Here is a 20,437-nt window from a genome sequence, read left to right as displayed (position 1 = left end):
CCACTCAGTCACTGCATCCCACTCCACTCAGTCACTGCATCCCACTCCACTCAGTCACTGCATCCCACTCCACTCAGTCACTGCATCCCACTCCACTCAGTCACTGCATCCCACTCCACTCAGTCACTGCATCCCACTCCACTCAGTCACTGCATCCCACTCCACTCAGTCACTGCATCCCACTCCACTCAGTCACTGCATCCCACTCCACTCAGTCACTGCATCCCACTCCACTCAGTCACTGCATCCCACTCCACTCAGTCACTGCATCCCACTCCACTCAGTCACTGCATCCCACTCCACTCAGTCACTGCATCCCACTCCACTCAGTCACTGCATCCCACTCCACTCAGTCACTGCATCCCACTCCACTCAGTCACTGCATCCCACTCCACTCAGTCACTGCATCCCACTCCACTCAGTCACTGCATCCCACTCCACTCAGTCACTGCATCCCACTCCACTCAGTCACTGCATCCCACTCCACTCAGTCACTGCATCCCACTCCACTCAGTCACTGCATCCCACTCCACTCAGTCACTGCATCCCACTCCACTCAGTCACTGCATCCCACTCCACTCAGTCACTGCATCCCACTCCACTCAGTCACTGCATCCCACTCCACTCAGTCACTGCATCCCACTCCACTCAGTCACTGCATCCCACTCCACTCAGTCACTGCATCCCACTCCACTCAGTCACTGCATCCCACTCCACTCAGTCACTGCATCCCACTCCACTCAGTCACTGCATCCCACTCCACTCAGTCACTGCATCCCACTCCACTCAGTCACTGCATCCCACTCCACTCAGTCACTGCATCCCACTCCACTCAGTCACTGCATCCCACTCCACTCAGTCACTGCATCCCACTCCACTCAGTCACTGCATCCCACTCCACTCAGTCACTGCATCCCACTCCACTCAGTCACTGCATCCCACTCCACTCAGTCACTGCATCCCACTCCACTCAGTCACTGCATCCCACTCCACTCAGTCACTGCATCCCACTCCACTCAGTCACTGCATCCCACTCCACTCAGTCACTGCATCCCACTCCACTCAGTCACTGCATCCCACTCCACTCAGTCACTGCATCCCACTCCACTCAGTCACTGCATCCCACTCCACTCAGTCACTGCATCCCACTCCACTCAGTCACTGCATCCCACTCCACTCAGTCACTGCATCCCACTCCACTCAGTCACTGCATCCCACTCCACTCAGTCACTGCATCCCACTCCACTCAGTCACTGCATCCCACTCCACTCAGTCACTGCATCCCACTCCACTCAGTCACTGCATCCCACTCCACTCAGTCACTGCATCCCACTCCACTCAGTCACTGCATCCCACTCCACTCAGTCACTGCATCCCACTCCACTCAGTCACTGCATCCCACTCCACTCAGTCACTGCATCCCACTCCACTCAGTCACTGCATCCCACTCCACTCAGTCACTGCATCCCACTCCACTCAGTCACTGCATCCCACTCCACTCAGTCACTGCATCCCACTCCACTCAGTCACTGCATCCCACTCCACTCAGTCACTGCATCCCACTCCACTCAGTCACTGCATCCCACTCCACTCAGTCACTGCATCCCACTCCACTCAGTCACTGCATCCCACTCCACTCAGTCACTGCATCCCACTCCACTCAGTCACTGCATCCCACTCCACTCAGTCACTGCATCCCACTCCACTCAGTCACTGCATCCCACTCCACTCAGTCACTGCATCCCACTCCACTCAGTCACTGCATCCCACTCCACTCAGTCACTGCATCCCACTCCACTCAGTCACTGCATCCCACTCCACTCAGTCACTGCATCCCACTCCACTCAGTCACTGCATCCCACTCCACTCAGTCACTGCATCCCACTCCACTCAGTCACTGCATCCCACTCCACTCAGTCACTGCATCCCACTCCACTCAGTCACTGCATCCCACTCCACTCAGTCACTGCATCCCACTCCACTCAGTCACTGCATCCCACTCCACTCAGTCACTGCATCCCACTCCACTCAGTCACTGCATCCCACTCCACTCAGTCACTGCATCCCACTCCACTCAGTCACTGCATCCCACTCCACTCAGTCACTGCATCCCACTCCACTCAGTCACTGCATCCCACTCCACTCAGTCACTGCATCCCACTCCACTCAGTCACTGCATCCCACTCCACTCAGTCACTGCATCCCACTCCACTCAGTCACTGCATCCCACTCCACTCAGTCACTGCATCCCACTCCACTCAGTCACTGCATCCCACTCCACTCAGTCACTGCATCCCACTCCACTCAGTCACTGCATCCCATTCCACTCAGACACTGCATCCCATTTCACTCAGTCAGTGCATCGCATTTCACTCAGGCACTGTATCCCATTTCAATAAGTCACTGCACCCCAAGCCCGCTTCGGCACTGCATCCCTCTTAATTCAGTCACTCCTTCCCAGTACCTGAGTCACTGCATCGCATTTCACTCAGCCACTGCATCCCAGTTCACACAGTCACCGCATCCCAGTTCACACAGCCACTGGATCCCATTTCAAACAGTCACTGCCTCTCATTTCACTCATTCAATGCTTCACATTCCACTCAGTCACCGCTTCCCATTTCCCACAATCACTGCATCTCCTTTCCTCAGTCACTGTATCCCATTTCACTCAGTTACTGCAGGACATTTCTCTCAGTCACTGCATCCCATTACCATCAGTCACTACATCCCATTACCCTCAGTCACTGAATCACAGCACGCTCAGTCACAGCATCCCATTTACCTCAGACACTGCATCCCATTTCCCTCAGACACTGCATCCCATTTCCCTGAGTCAGTGCATCCCATTTCACTCAGTCACTGCATCCCATTTCCCATAGTCACTGCATCTCCTTTCCTCAGTCACAGTGTCCCATTTCACTCAGTCACTGCATCCCATTCCCATCAGTCACTACATCCCATTACCCTGAGTCACAGTATGCCATTTCCCACAGTCACTGCATCTCCTTTCCCTCAGTCACTGCATCCCATTTCCCACAGTCACTGCATCCCATTTCCATCAGTCACTGCATCCCACATCACTCAATCACTGCCGGCCATTTCACTCATTGGCTGCATCCCATTTCACTCTGACACTGCGTCCCGTTTCCCTCAGTCACTGCATCCCATTACCGTCCGTCACTCCATCCAATTACTGTCAGTCACTGCATCCCATTTCGATCAGTCACTGCATCCCATTTCGATCAGTCACTGCATCCCATTTCCACCAGTTACTGCATCCCATTTCACTCAGCCACTGCATCCCATTTCACTAAGACAGTGCATCCCATTTCACTCAGTCACTGCATCCCATTTCACTCAGTCACTGCAACCTATTTCACTCAGTCATTGCATCCCATTTCGTTCAGTCACTGCATCCCATTTCACTCAGTCACTGCAACCTATTTCACTCAGTCACTGCATCCCATTTCGTTCAGTCACTGCATCCCATTTCCCTCAGTCACTTCATCTCATTTCCATCAAACAATGCATCTCATTTCACTCAGTCACTGCATCCCATTTCACTCAGTCAGTGCATCGCATTTCACTCAGTCAGTGCATCGCATTTCACTCAGTCAGTGCATCGCATTTCACTCAGTCAGTGCATCGCATTTCACTCAGTCAGTGCATCGCATTTCACTCAGTCAGTGCATCGCATTTCACTCAGTCAGTGCATCGCATTTCACTCAGTCAGTGCATCCCATTTCACTCAGTCACTGCATCCCATTTCACTCAGTCACTGCATCCCATTTCACTCAGTCACTGCATCCCATTTCACTCAGTCACTGCATCCCATTTCACTCAGTCATTGCATCCCAATTCCCTCAGTCACTGCATCCCATGTCCGTGTGTCACCGCATCTCATTTCACTCAGTCACTGCATCCCATTTCACTCAGTCACTGCATCCCATTCCACTCAGTCACTGCATCCCATTCCACTCATTCAGTGCATCACATTCCACTCATTCAGTGCATCACATTTCACTCAGGCACTGTATCCCATTTCCCTAAGTCACTGCACCCCAAGCCCGCTCGGGCACTGCATCCCTATTAATTCAGTCACTCCTTCCCAGTTCCTGAGTCACTGTATCACATTTCACTCAGCCACTGCATCCCAGTTCACACAGTCACCGCATCCCAGTTCAGAACAGTCACCGCATCCCAGTTCACACAGCCACTGCATCCCACTACAAACAGTTACTGCATCTCATTTCACTCATTCAATGCTTCACATTCCACTCAGTCACCGCTTCCCATTTCCCACAATCACTGCATCTCCTTTCCTCAGTCACTGCATCCCATAACCAACAGTCACTACATCCCATTACCCTCAGTCACTGCATCCCATTCCATTCAGTCACTGCATCCCATTTCACTCAGTCACTGCATCACATTTCACTCAGTCACTGCATCACATTTCACTCAGCCACTGTATCCCATTTCCCTAATTCACTGCACCCCAAGCCCGCTCGGGCAGTGCATCCCTATTAATTCAGTGACTCCTTCCCAGTACCTGAGTCACAGCATATCCTTTCCCTCAGTCACTGCATCCCATGTCCCATGGTAACTGCATCACATTTCCATCAGTCACTACATCTCATTTCACTAATTCACTGCATCCCATTTCACGCAGTCACTGCATCCCATTTCCCTTAGTCACTGCATCTCATTTCACTCGGTCAAAGCATCCCATGTCCCTCAGTCACTGCCTCCCATGTCCGTCAGTCACTGCATCCCATTTCACTCAGTCACTGCACCACATTTCACTCAGTCACTGCATTCCATTTCCATCAGTCACTGTTTCCCGTATCTCACAGGTGCTGCATTCAATTTCCCACACTCACTGCATCCCATTTCCCATAGTCACTGCATCTCCTTTCCCTCAGTCTCTGCATCACATTTCACTCAGTCACTGCTTCCCACGTCCCTCAGTCACTGCATCCCATGTCCCTCAGTCACTGCATCCCATTTCACTCAGCCACTGCATCCCATTTCACTCAGCCACTGCATCCCATTTCACTCAGCCACTGCGTCCCAGTTCACATAGTCACCGCATCCCAGTTCACACAGTCACCACATCCCAGTTCACGCAGTCACCGCATCCCAGTTCCGTCAGTCACTGCATCCCATTACCCTCAGTCCCAGCATCCCATTTCCCACAGACACTGCATCTCATTTCCACCAGTCACTGCATCCCATTTCACTCCCACTGCATCTCATTTCACCCAATCACTGCATCCCATTCCACTCAGTCACTGCATCCCATTCCACTCAGACACTGCATCCCATTTCACTCAGTCAGTGCATCGCATTTCACTCAGGTACTGTATCCCATTTCAATAAGTCACTGCATCCCAAGCCCGCTTCGACACGGCATCCCTCTTAATTCAGTCACTCCTTCCCAGTACCTGAGTCACTGCATCGCATTTCACTCAGCCACTGCATCCCAGTTCACACAGTCACCGCATCCCAGTTCACACAGCCACTGCATCCCATTTCAAACAGTCACTGCATCTCATTTCACTCATTCAATGCTTCACATTCCACTCAGTCACCGCTTCCCATTTCCAACAATCACTGCATCTCCTTTCCTCAGTCACTGCATCCCATTTCACTCAGTTACTGCAGGCCATTTCTCTCAGTCACTGCATCCCATTACCATCAGTTGCTACATCCCATTACCCTCAGTCACTGCATCACAGTACGCTCTGTCACAGCATCCCATTTCCCTCAGACACTGCATCCCAATTCCCTCAGACACTGCATCCCATTTCCATCAGTCACTGCATCCCATTTCCATCAGTCACTGCATCCAATTACCCTCAGTCACTGCATCCCATTTCACTCAGTCACTGCATCCCATTTCCCATAGTCATTGCATCTCCTTTCCTCAGTCACAGTATCCCATTTCACTCAGTTACTGCATCCCATTCCCCTCAGTCACTACATCCCATTACCCTGAGTCACAGTATGCCATTTCCCACAGTCACTGCATCCCATTTCCCACAGTCACTGCATCCCATTTCCAACAGTGACTGCATCCCATTGCCAACAGTCACTGCAATCCATTTCCAAGAGTCAGTGCATCCCATTTCACTCAGCCACTGCATCCCATTCCCCTCAGTCACTACATCCCATTACCCTGAGTCACAGTATGCCATTTCCCACAGTCACTGCATCCCATTTCCCACAGTCACTGCATCCCATTTCCAACAGTGACTGCATCCCATTGCCAACAGTCACTGCAATCCATTTCCAAGAGTCAGTGCATCCCATTTCACTCTGACACTGCGTCCCGTTTCCCTCAGTCACTGCATCCCATTACCGTCCGTCACTCCATCCAATTACTGTCAGTCACTGCATCCCATTTCGATCAGTCACTGCATCCCATTTCCACCAGTTACTGCATCCCATTTCACTCAGCCAGTGCATCCCATTTCACTAAGACAGTGCATCCCATTTCTCTCAGCCACTGTATCCCATCTCCCTCAGTCACTGTACTCCAAGCCCGCTTGGACACTGCCTCCCCATTACCTCAGTCACTCCTTCCCAGGACCTCAGTCACTGCATCCCATGTCCCACAAAAACTGCATCCCATTTCCATCAGGCACTGCAGCTCATGTCACTCTGTCACTGCATTCAATTTCCATCAGTCACTGCATCTCATTTCACTCATTAACTGCATCCCAATTCAATGAGACACTGCATCCCATTCCACTCAGTCACTGCATCCCATTCCACTCAGTCACTGTATCCCATTCCACTCAGTCACTGCATCCCATTCCACTCAGTCACTGCATCCCATTCCATTCAGTCACTGCATCCCATTTCACTCAGTCTGTGCATCACATTTCACTCAGGCACTGTATCCCATTTCCCTAATTCACTGCACCCCAAGCCCGCTCGGGCATTGCATCCCGATTAATTCAGTCACTCCTTCCCAGTACCTGAGTCACTGCATCGCATTTCACTCAGCCACTGCATCCCAGTTCACACAGTCACCTCATCCCAGTTCACACAGTCACCGCATCCCAGTTCACACAGCCACTGCATCCCATTTCAAACAGTCACTGCATCTCATTTCACTCATTCAATGCTTCACATTCCACTCAGTCACCGCTTCCCATTTCCCACAGTCGCTGCATCTCCTTTCCTCAGTCACTGCATCCCATTTCACGCAGTCACTGCAGGCCATTTCCCTCAATCACTGCATCCCATCACTATCAGTCACTACATCCCATTACCCTCAGGCACTGCATCACAGTACGCTCAGTCACAGCATCCCATTTCCCTCAGACACTGCATCGCATTTCCATCAGTCACTGCATACCATTTCCATCAGTCACTGCATCTCATTTCAGTCAGTAACTGCATCCCATTTCCCTGAGTCAGTGCATCCCATTTCACTCAGTCACTGCATCCCATTTCACTCAGTCACTGCATCCCATTTCACTCAGTCACTGCAACCTATTTCACTCAGTCACTGCATCCCATTTCGTTCAGTCACTGCATCCCATTTCCGTCAGTCACTGCAGCCCATTTCACTCAGGCACTGCATCCCATTTCCCTCAGTCACTGCAACCCATTTCCCACAGTCACTGCAACCCATTTCCCCCAGTCACTGCAACCCATTTCCCCCAGTCACTGCATCTCCTTTCCCTCAGTCACTGCATCTCATTTCACTAAGTCACTGCATCCCATTACCCTCAGTCACTGCATCCCATTACACTCAGTCACTGCCTCCCACTTCACTCAGTCACTCCCTCCCATTTCAGTCAGTCACTTCCTCCCATTTCAGTCAGTCACTGCATCTCCTTTCTCTCAGTCACTGCGTCACATTTCACTCAGTCACTGCATCACATTTCACTCAGTGACTGCATCACATTTCACTCAGTCACTGCATCTCATTTCCCTCAGTGACTGAATCACATTTCACTCAGTGACTGCATCACATTTCACTCAGTCACAGCATCCCATTTCCCACAGTCACTGCATCGCATTTCATTCAGTCACTGCATCCCATTACCCTCAGGCACTGCGTCCCATTTCACTCAGGCACTGCATCCCATTTCACTCAGGCACTGCATCCCATTTCACTCAGGCACTGCATCCCATTTCACTCAGGCACTGCGGCCCATTTCCCACAGTCACTGCAACCCATTTCCCACAGTCACTGCAACCCATTTCCCCCAGTCACTGCAACCCATTTCCCCCAGTCACTGCATCTCCTTTCCCGCAGTCACTGCATCCCATTACCCTCAGTCACTGCATCCCATTACCCTCAGTCACTGCATCCCATTACCCTCAGTCACTGGGTCCGATTTCCCTCAGTCACTGCATCCCACTTCACTCAGTCACTGCCTCCAAATTCACTCAGTCACTGCCTCCAACTTCACTCAGTCACTGCCTCCCACTTCACTCAGTCACTGCCTCCCATTTCAGTCAGTCACTACCTCCCATTTCAGACAGTCACTGCATCCCATTTCCCTCAGTCACTGCAACCCATTTCCCACAGTCACTGCAACCCATTTCCCACAGTCACTGCATCTCCTTTCCCTCAGTCACTGCATCTCATTTCACTAAGTCACTGCATCCCATTTCCCACAGTCACGGCATCGCATTTCATTCAGTCACTGCGTCTCATAACCCTCAGTCCCTGCATTTCATTTCCCTCAGTGACTGCATCCCATTTCACTCAGTGACGGCATCCCATTTCACTCAGTGACGGCATCCCATTTCACTCAGTCACTGCCTCCCATTTCCCTAAGTCACAGCATCCCATTTCAGTCAGTCACAGCACCCCATTTCACTCAGTTACTGCATCCCATTTAACTGAGACAGTGAGTCTCATTGAACTGAGACAGTGAATCTCATTGAACTGAGACAGTGAATCTCATTGAACTGAGACAGTGCATCCCATTACCCTCAGTCACAGCATTCCATTTCCCACAGTCACTGCATCCCATTTCTCTCAGTCACTACATCCCATTTCCCACAGTAACTGCATCCCATTTCACTCAGTCACTGCATCCCATTTCCCACAGTCACTGCATCCCATTTCTCTCAGTCACTACATCCCATTTCCCACAGTCACTGCATCCCATTTCACTCAGTCACTGCATCCGATTTCTTCCAGTCAATGCATCCCATTTCATACAGTCACTGCATCGCATTTGACTCAGTCACTGCATCCCATTTGACTCAGTCACTGCATCCCATTTGACTCAGTCACTGCATCCCATTTGACTCAGTCACTGCATCCCATTTGACTCAGTCACTGCATCCCATTTGACTCAGTCACTGCATCTCATTGAACTGAGACAGTGCATCCCATTGCCCTCAGTCACAGCATTCCATTTCCAAGTCACTGGATCTCCATTCCCTCAATCACTGCATCTCATTTCCCTCAGTCAATGCATCTTATTTCCCTCAATCACTGCATCCCATTTCACTCAGTCACTGCATGCCATTTCACTCTGTGACTGCATCCCATTACCGTCAGTCTCAGCACCCCATTTCACTCAGTCACTGCATCCATTTCACGCAGTCACTGCATCACATTTCACGCAGTCACTGCATCACATTTCACACAGTCACGGCATCACATTTCACTCAGTCACGGCATCACATTTCACTCAGTCACGGCATCACATTTCACTCAGTCACGGCATCACATTTCACTCAGTCACTGCATCTGCTTTCCCTCAGTCACAGTATCCCATTTCACTCAGACACTGCATCCCATTTCCCACGGTCACTGCATCCTATTTCACTCTGTCACTGCATCCCATTTCACTCAGTCACTGCATCCCATTTCACTCAGTCACTGCATCCCATTTCCCTCAGTCACAGTATCCCATTTCACTCAGACACTGCATCCCATTTCAAACGGTCACTGCATCCCATTTCACTCAGTCACTGCTTCCCATTTCCTCAGTCACTGCATCCCATTTCACTCAGTCACTGGATCCCATTTCACTCAGTCACTGGATCCCATTTCCCTCAGTCACAGTATCCCATTTCACTCAGACACTGCATCCCATTTCCCACGGTCACTGCATCCTATTTCACTCTGTCACTGCATCCTATTTCACTCTGTCACTGCATCCGATTTCAGTCAGTCACTGCATCCCATTCCCCTCAGTCACTGCATCCCATTCCCCTCAGTCACTGCATCCCATTTCACTCAGTCACTGCATCCCATTTCACTCAGTCACTGCATCCCATTTCACTCAGTCACTGCATCCCATTTCACTCAGTCACTGCACCCCATTTCCCTCAGTCACTGTATCCCATTTCACTCAGACACTGCATCCCATTTCACTCAGTCACTGAATCCCTTTTCCCACACTCACTGCATCCCATTTCTCTCAGTCACTACATCCCATTTCCCACAGTCACTGCATCCCATTTCACTCAGTCACTGCATCACATTTAATGGAGAGAGTGAATCCTATTCAACTGAGACAGCGAATCGATTTCCATCAGTCACCGCGCAATATTCCCCACAGTCACGGCATCACGTTACCCTCAGTCATTGCGTCCCATTACACTCAGTCACTGCGTCCCATTTCCCTCTGTCACTGCATCTCATTTCCCTCAGTCAATGCATCTTATTTCCCTCAATCACTGCATTCTATTTCTCTCAGTCACTACATGCCATTTCACTCAGTGACTGCATGCCATTACCGTCAGTCTCAGCACCCCATTTCACTCAGTGACTGCATCCCATTTCGCTCAGTCACTGCATCCCATTACCCTCTGTCACTGCATCCCATTACCCTCTGTCACTGCCTCCCATTACCCTCTGTCACTGCCTCCCACTTCACTCAGTCACTGCCTCCCACTTCACTCAGTCACTGCCTCCCACTTCACTCAGTCACTGCCTCCCACTTCACTCAGTCACTGCCTCCCACTTCACTCAGTCACTGCCTCCCACTTCACTCAGTCACTCCCTCTCATTTCACTCAGTCACTACCTCCCATTTCAGTCAGTCACTGCATCTCCTTACCCTCAGTCACTGCCTCCCATTTCCCTCAGTCACAGCATCCCATTTCTCTCAGTCACAGCATCCCATTTCACTCAGTCACAGCATCCCTTTTCACTCAGTCACTGCATCCCATTCAACTGAGACAGTGAATCTCATTGAACTGAGACAGTGAATCTCATTGAACTGAGACAGTGCATCCCATTACCCTCAGTCACAGCAATCCATTTCCCTCAGTAACGGCACCTCCTGTCCCTCAGTCACTGCCTCCCATTTCACTCGGTCACTGCGTCACATTTCACTCAGTCACATAATCCCATTACCCTCAGACACTGCATCCCATTTCACTCAGTCACTGCACCACATTACCCTCAGTCACTGCATCCCTTTTCACTCAGTCACTGCATCCCTTTTCACTCAGTCACTGTGTCCCATTTCCCTCAGTCACTGTGTCCCATTTCCCTCAGTCACTGCGTCCCATTTCCCACAGTCACTGCAAACTTTTCTCACAGTCACTGCAAACTTTTCTCACAGTCACTGCAACCCATTTCCCACAGTCACTGCATCTCCTTTCCCTCAGTCTCTGCATCTCCTTTCCCTCAGTCATGGCACCTCCTGTGCCTCAGTCACGTCACCTCCTGTCCCTCAGTCACTGCATCTCATTTCGTTCAGTCACTGCATCCCATTTCCATCAGTCACTGCATCCCATTATCAGTCAGTCACTGCATCCAATTTCACTCAGTCACTGCATCCCATTTCACTCAGTCACTGCATCCCATTTCACGGGGACAGTGAAACCTGTTCAACTGAGACAGTGAATCAATTTCAATCGGTCACCACACCCTACTCCCCACAGTCACTGCATCCCATTTCACCCAGTCACTGCATCCCATTTCACTCAGTCACTGCATCCCATTACCCTCAGGGACTGCGTCCCATTTCACTCAGGCACTGCATCCCATTTCACTCAGGCACTGCATCCCATTTCACTCAGGCACTGCAGCCCATTTCACTCAGGCACTGCAGCCCATTTCACTCAGTCACTGCATCACATTTCAGTCAGTCACTTCCTCCCATTTCAGTCAGTCACTACCTCCCATTTCCCTCAGTCAATGCATCCCACTTCACTCAGTCACTGCCTCCCACTTCACTCAGTCACTGGCTCCCACTTCAATCAGTCACTACCTCCCATTTCAGTCAGTCACTACCTCCCATTTCAGTCAGTCACTACCTCCCATTTCAGTCAGTCACTACCTCCCATTTCAGTCAGTCACTACCTCCCATTTCAGTCAGTCACTACCTCCCATTTCAGTCAGTCACTACCTCCCATTTCAGTCAGTCACTACCTCCCATTTCAGTCAGTCACTGCATCTCCTTTCCCTCAGTCACTGCATCACATTTCACTCAGTCACTGCATCACATTTTACTCAGTTTGAGCATCCCATCTCACTCAGTCAGTGCATCCCATTTCCCATAGTCACTGCATCGCATTACACTCAGTCACAGCGTCCCATTTCCCTCAGTCACTGCCTCCCGTTTCCCACAGTCACAGCATACGTTCCCCACAGTCACTGCAACCCATTTCCGACAGTCACTGCATCCCATTTCACTCAGTCACAGCATCCCATTTCTCTCAGTCACAGCATCCCAATACACTCAGGCACAGCATCCCAATACACTCAGTAACAGCATTCCATTTCCCACAGTCACTGCCTCTCCTTTCCCTCAGTCACTGCCTCTCCTTTCCCTCAGTCACTGCCTCTCCTTTCCCTCAGTCACTGCCTCTCCTTTCCCTCAGTCACTGCCTCTCCTTTCCCTCAGTCACTGCATCACATTTCACTCAGTCACTGCATCACATTTCACTCAGTCACTGCATCACATTTCACTCAGTCTGAGCACCCCATCTCACTCAGTCAGTGCAACCCATTTCCCATAGTCACTGCATGTCCTTTCCTCAGTCACAGAATTCCATTTCCCTCAGTCACTGCATCCCATTTCGCTCAGTCACTGCATCCCACTTCACTCAGTCACTGCATCCCACTTCACTCAGTCATTGCATCCCACTTCACTCAGTCACTGCATCCCACTTCACTCAGTCACTGCATCTCCTTTCCCTCAGTCACTGCATCACATTTCACCCAGTCACTGCATCACATTTCACTCAGTCTGAGCACCCCATCTCACTCAGTCAGTGCATGCCATTTCCCATAGTCACTGCATGTCATTTCCTAAGTCACTGCATCGCATTACACTCAGTCACTGCGTCCCATTTCCCTCAGTCACTGCCTCCCGTTTCCCACAGTCACAGCATCCTATTTCACTCAGTCACAACATCCCATTTCTCTCAGTCACAGCATCCCAGTACACTCAGTCACAGCATCCCAATACCCTCAGTAACAGCATTCCATTTCCCATAGTCACTGCATCTCCTTTCCCTCAGTCACTGCATCACAGTTCACTCAGTCACTGCATCCCAAATCTCTCAGTCACTGCAACCTTTTCTCACAGTCACTGCAACCCATTTCCCACAGTCACTGCATCTCATTTCCATCAGTCACTGCATCTCATTTCGCTCAGTCACTGCATCTCATTTCGCTCAGTCACTGCATCTCATTTCGTTCAGTCACTGCATCTCATTTCGTTCAGTCACTGCATCTCATTTCGTTCAGTCACTGCATCCCATTATCCCTCAATCACTGCATCCCATTTCACTCAGGCCCTGCATCCCATTTCACTCAGGCACTGCATCCCATTTCACTCAGGCACTGCAGCCCATTTCACTCAGGCACTGCAGCCCATTTCACTCAGGCACTGAAGCCCATTTCACTCAGGCACTGAAGCCCATTTCACTCAGGCACTGAAGCCCATTTCCCACAGTCACTGCATCTCCTTTTCCTCAGTCACTGCATCCCATTTCACTCAGGCACTGCAGCCCATTTCACTCAGGCACTGCAGCCCATTTCACTCAGGCACTGCATCTCATTTCCCTCAGTCACTGCATCCCATTTCCCAGAATCACTGCATCGCATTTCATTCAGTCACTGCATCTCATAACCCTCAGTCCCAGCATTTCCTTTCCCTAAGTCACTGCATCTCCTTTCCCACAGTCACTGCATCACATTTCACTCAGTCACTGCATCACATTTCACTCAGTCACTGCATCACATTTCACTCAGTCACTGCATCACATTTCACTCAGTCACTGCATCCCATTTCACTCAGTCACTGCATCACATTTCACTCAGTCTGAGCACCCCATCTCAGTCAGTCAGTGCAACCCATTTCCCATAGTCACTGCATGTCCTTTCCTCAGTCACTGCATTCCATTTCCCTCAGTCACTGCATCCCAAATCCCTCAGTCACTGCAACCTTTTCGTACAGTTTGGGTTTGGCATCAGCTCTTCCGAAGACCACAAGAAACTGCAGAGTCATGAACACAGCATAGTCCATCATGCAAACCAGCCTTCCATTCGTTGATTCCACCTATACTTCCCGCTGCCTCGGGAAAGAAACTGACATAATCAAAGGCCCTTCTCACCCCACAATTACACTCTCTTCTCCCTTTTTCTGAAGGGAAGATGTAAAAAAAGTTTGTATACATGCGTGAAAAGATTCAAGAACAGCTTCTTCACCGCTGTTATTGGACATCTGAATAGGACACTGAAAAGATTAAATCTAATTTTGATCTTGCTCTCTGTGCATCTTCTCTGTAGCTGTCACTATGTTCCGTTTCACTAATGCGCCTTGTTTGATATCACCTGTCTATACTGCATGCAGAAGAAAACTTTTCACTGTACCTGGGCACATGCGACAATGATGACTCAAATCAAGATAATAAAACGTGAGGCTGGATGAACACAGCAGGCCAAGCAGCATATCAGGAGCACAAAAGCTGACGTTTCGGGCCAAGATCCTTCATCAGAGATGCTGCTTGGCCTGCTGTGTTCATCCAGCCTCACATTTTATTATCTTGGATTCTCCAGCATCTGCAACTCCCATTATCTCTGACTCAAATCAAATTGACTGTGTGCAAGAGAGAGGTGAGCATATGATTGTGCTCAAGAGTGCAAAGACAGTGCATGAAAGTGTGTGTGTGCGCACGACAGAATGTGTGTGCCAGTGACTGTGCTTGAGAGTGTGTGAAAGGGAGTTAGCACAAGAAGGGAGTGTTACAGCATGCATGAGGGAGTGAGTGTGTCTGTAAGTGTGAGTGAGCTTGACAGCAAGTGAATTTGCAAACCTAAGTGTGTGAGGGAGAGATTTGTGGTAGTGTGTGTGTACTTGAGAGTAAGAGCATTGGCAAAAGATCCTGCGACAGTGCATGCAAGTGTGCCACAGAATGTGTGCAAGACCGTGTACGACTGTGAGACGGTATGGAGTATGAATGAGTGAGAATGTGACAGAGTGTGTTCGTGAGAGACTGCGTTCCTGACTTTTTTTTTTTTGAGTGTAGTGTGTTTGTGCATGAGGGACAGAATATGCATGTGCAACATAGTGTGACTGTGAACCTCTGTTGGTGCCTGTGAGTGAAGTGATGGGGGAGAACAGGGAGAGGAAAGATAAAGACTGAGAGACAGACAGAGACAGAGAGAGACAGACAGAGACAGACAGAGACAGAGAGAGACAGAGAGAGACAGAGAGAGACAGAGAGAGACAGAGAGAGACAGAGAGAGACAGAGAGAGAGAGACAGACAGAGACAGACAGAGACAGACAGAGACAGACAGAGACAGACAGAGATAGAGAGACAGAGAGAGAGACAGAGAGAGAGACAGAGAGAGAGACAGAGAGAGAGACAGAGAGAGAGACAGAGAGAGAGACAGAGAGAGAGACAGAGAGAGAGACAGAGAGAGAGACAGAGAGAGAGACAGAGAGAGAGATGAGATGAGGAATTAGAAATGATGAGTGGTCAATACCTGGAGGAAAAAAAGAACAGTGTGTGAGTGTTAAGAGAAGCCGCTGGATGTAATATGGAGGCTATTGTTTTATTGATTGTACTAAATGAAAAGCAAGTGTCACCTTTCAGTGTCAGTGGACAGGAGATGTGCATTAGAGAAGGAGATATAGTCAGCCTTGTCAGAGACAGCAGACAAGTTGCAAATGCAAAGAAACTGACATTAAAGCTTTCTTGTCAATGTGTAAAGAGGTGAGACAAATATGACGAGTCAATATTGTCCCTTTGCGCTCAGTAAAATCATGGAATCATGAATCAGAGAACCCTTACAGTGTGGAAACAGGTCAGTCAGTCCATCATGTCCACACTGCCCCTCACAGCATCCCACCCAGACCCATCCACCTATAACTCACCTAACCCACACATCACTGAACACCTTGGGAAATTTAGCATGGCCAATCCACCGACCTTGCACATCTTTCTACTATGGGAGCAAACTCGAGCATCCAGAGAAAACCCATGCAGGCACATGGAGAATGTGCAAACTCCACACAGAAAGTCACCAAAGGGTGGAATTGAGACAGTGGTGTTAACCAGAGCCACTGTGCTCTATATTATGCGAATTCAGCTGCAAGCATTTTTTTTTTAAAGAAGGGAAACTTACGATCGTCACAGGATTAGAGTGGTTTCAATCTTCTATCAGCTTTGAGAACCTTATCCATATCTGCCTTCACAAGGGCAAGGTGTTGGTAATGGTGAGAGACCGGTTAGTATGCAGCAGCTCGCCATGCAAAAAATTAACGGCACTTTCATTGCTTTTTTCCTAGGGGCATAACAGAAAGACAAGAACATAAAAAAAAATCCTGAAATCTTTCTCCAATTTCAATCTCAAAGGGACCATCCGTTCCTCAAAAGTCATAACCAAACTGAACATGGGCCTCCTGCAGTGCCACAAATGATGCCACCCCAAAGTTGCAGGAACAGCAACTCATATTCCGCTTGGGAACCCTGCAGCACAATGGACATGGCTGACAGCTCTGTCAACCACGAATGCAAGGAATGCTCAGTTGAGGAAGAATGCAGACATTTCGGAATCCCTCCAGCAGAAGATGATATCATGAGAACAAATGGATCTGTCTGGACAGTCCTGTTTGTAGATTTTGGGAAGTAAGACTCCATTGTTTGTCATCAAGGATATGGTTGAGTGATCATATTCAGACTGAAGAGACCAAGAATGTGAGGCTGGAGAACAGGTGCAGAACCATGCCTCTCGGAATTCCTGTGCGTGTCTATGCTTGGCTTGGGCTACTACGGTTACCTTGTCGCAGTGTCCTCTGAGAGGCGTGATTCTCCACCCATAATGCAACCAACAAACAGATACAATTGGACCCCCACACACAAACCCATACACATCAAAACCGGAAATGACAGTACTCATGGTAACAGACTGGACAGTGTCAATTCCAGACAGAGTAGAATAACATCGTTGCATTGGAGGCTGTACTGATGATGTCACCGATCATGGTGACGAAACGTCTGAATGAGAAGAAGCCAGCTCGGCGAGCAAGTCCACAACCTCAATCAGAGAACTGGCTGTTTTGAACTACCTTGTTCAAGAGTTTCAGTTTTGATTTTGAATGTTAAATCTCGCTCCCACATAGGGATGGAGGATTACTGTTAACAGCTGCATTCTAACTAATTCATATCGAATCATTATTGTTTTGACCAGTCTTCCGGTCAGGCTCCCTCGGTGACTGAGCCTCCCAAATTGTTAAGTTCCCTTGTGAAAGACTCCCCTTCTTTACACACCCAACTAGATCCACCTCAGTTGGTACGAATTAAGCTGATTAAAAAGGATCTTTGTCTTGTGGATACCTTCCTATGTTTCAGAAGGAGTCAAGATAGCTCAGGGTGACACGGTGACTCAGTAGTTAGTAATGCTACCTCACAGCACCAGGGACCCGAGTTCCATTCCAGCCTCGGATGACTGTCTGTGTGGAGTTTGCACATTCTCCCCTTGTCTGTGTGGGTTTCTGCTGGGTGCTCTGGTTTCCTCCCACAGTCCAGAGATGTGCAGGTTAGGTGGATTGGCAATGCTGAATTACCCACAGTGCCCACGGATGTCTAGGTTAGGTACATTAGCCATGGGAAATGCAGGCTGACAGGGATAGAGCAGGGGAATGGGGATGGGTCTAGGTGGGATGCTCTTTGGAGGGTTGCTGTGGGCTTTTTGAACTGAGTGGCCTGTTTCCACACTGGGGATTCGATAAAACTAGCTTCTCCTGAACTCGTGAGAGAGTGAGTTTATCAATTGCTAAATGCAACAAGTCATAAGGCACCACAAATATGCACAAGTTAGAAACAAGAAATTAGCTCAAAAACCATACAAGTTAAGAGGGATACGGATACTTCAGCCTTTGGATTGTTTGTGAAGAATAGAAAGTGGGATGTTGTTGCCACTAAGTTGGGCGATCCCCGTAATGTTGATATGAATTCAGCAGTTAATTTTGAGATTCTTGTTGAAATTCTTTTGACCTTGTTTCCCTTTTGACATTGCCCAGGTTTGCAGAGCTCAGAGCAAGAGATTTTCTTTTCTTCTTACCTGCAGCATAGGGCGATGAAACGGCTGTCCCAGAGCCGTGACCTCCGCAACTCCTGAGACCACACGAGCACATTCGCCCAGGAATACACACGGACTGATACGAAAGAACTATCGGGATAACAATACTCAGCGTGGTACTGGAAAAGACAGCATGTACAAACAGAAAACAGCTGTAAATAGTGTCAAGAGGTGAAATCAAGTGATAAAGCTAAATTCATGGCTCTTTGCTTGCGTGCTCATTGTATTCAGAACAAAATCAACAAATTAATAGCACATTTCTAGGTTGACGGGCATGATTTTATAGCTATTACAAAGACATGGGTACAAGGAGATCAACACTGGAGCTAAGTGCGCAGGGCTATACGACATTCCAAAAAGACAGGCAGGAGGGAAAGTGACTGTAAGCAAAGAAATTAGTACGAGAGCAAGAAACGATCTTGGATCGGAAGATGTAGAATCCAATTTTATTTATTTGTTAATGGGAGGAGGACATCCCTAGCTACGCAGTGTTTATTGTCCATCCCTAATTGCCCAGGGGACAGTTCAAAGTCAATCATATTGCTGTGGGTCTGCAGTCACATGTAGGCCAGATCATGTAAGGGTGGCAGTTTCCTTCCCTCAAGCACATCAGTGAACCAGGTGAGTTTTTCTGACATTTGGCAATGAATTCATGGTCATCATTATATTCTTAATTCATGATTTTCTTTTATATTGAATTCAAATTCCACCATCTGCTGTGCTGGAATTTGAACACAGGTCCCCAGAATGTTATCTCAGTCTCTGAATTTAACAGTCCAGCAATAATACCACTAGGCCATTTCCTCCCCCATCGTGGAACAAGAAAGCCTGTAGCTGACTCCCACTTGGGAAAAACAGTGAAGCAGGAGCTTCTTAAATGGGCGATCGCATCTCCTTACATTTTAAGACAGCCATGGATAATCAGGACCTTGTGGGAAGGGATGAAATTGGGGGAGGGAAAATTACATCAGTGTTAGGTAGGAGCTGAGCAGTATTAATTGGGAGGAGCTTTTATTGAACAAGTCAACATTTGATACGTGGGAGTTATTTAAAGACCTACTCTTCAGTTCAGAACTGGCCTATTCCAGGGAAGGAGGAATGACAAGGATGGCAATCTAAGGACGTATGGACATAAGAAATAAAACAGGAGTAGGCCATCTGTCTCTTCCAGCTCGTTCCGCTGATCTTTTTTGCGGACTCAGCTCCACTTACCCTCCCATTCACCATAACCCTCAATTCCTTTCCTGTTCAAAGATCTATCTGTTTTGGCTTTCAAAACATTCAACAAGGGAACCTCAACTGTTTCAGTGGGCAGAGAATTCCACAGATTCACAACCCTTTGGATGAAGAAGCTCATCCTCAACTCAGTTTTAAATCTGTTCACACTTATTTTGAGGCTGTGCCCCCGAGTTGGAATTTCGCCCATCAGTGGAAACAATTTCCGATCCATTTGTTTCATAATTTTAAAAGTTTCTATTAGATCACCCCTCATTCTTCTCAATTCCAGTGACTGCAATCCTAGTCTACTCAATCTCTCCCCATACAGCAACATTTTTAATTCTGGAATCAACCTCGTGAACCTCCTTTGCACCCCCTCCGGTGCCAGTACATCCTTTCTCAAGTGAGGAGACTAAAACTGGACAAACTACTCCACACCAAGCCTCACCAGCACCCAAAACAACTGTAGCATACCCTCCCGATTTTTAAACTGCATCACTCTCGCAATGAAGGACACTATTCCATTTGCTGTCTCAATTACCAGCCGCATCTGCAAACTACCTGATTCAGACACAAGGCTGCCCAGCTCCCTCTAGGAGCAGCATGCTACAATTTTTCACCATTTTAGCAAGACTCCATTTTTCCATAATTGCTACCAAAATGGATACCCTCACATCT

The 20,437-nt window shown here is 48.8% G+C and overlaps 1 long non-coding RNA gene across 1 annotated transcript in view; it reads right to left on the bottom strand.

The window, feature by feature from the left end:
* The window catches only part of LOC132208504 (uncharacterized), a 67,924-nt gene extending 48,803 nt beyond the window's left edge, over window positions 1–19,121 (bottom strand). The window contains exons 1-2 of the long non-coding RNA XR_009444617.1: window positions 18,524–19,121; window positions 16,586–16,744 (exon numbers count right to left, since the gene is read on the bottom strand). This is a non-coding gene — a long non-coding RNA (uncharacterized LOC132208504). The remainder of the gene's footprint in view (window positions 1–16,585; window positions 16,745–18,523) is intronic.
* Between the last annotated feature and the right edge of the window lie 1,316 nt (window positions 19,122–20,437).

The sequence above is a fragment of the Stegostoma tigrinum genome, unplaced genomic scaffold, assembly GCF_030684315.1.
Source record: "Stegostoma tigrinum isolate sSteTig4 unplaced genomic scaffold, sSteTig4.hap1 scaffold_435, whole genome shotgun sequence".
NCBI classification, from domain to species: Eukaryota; Metazoa; Chordata; class Chondrichthyes; order Orectolobiformes; family Stegostomatidae; genus Stegostoma; species Stegostoma tigrinum.
The sequence above is the reverse complement of the archived record's forward strand: the minus strand, read 5'-3'. Positions and strand labels throughout refer to the sequence as shown.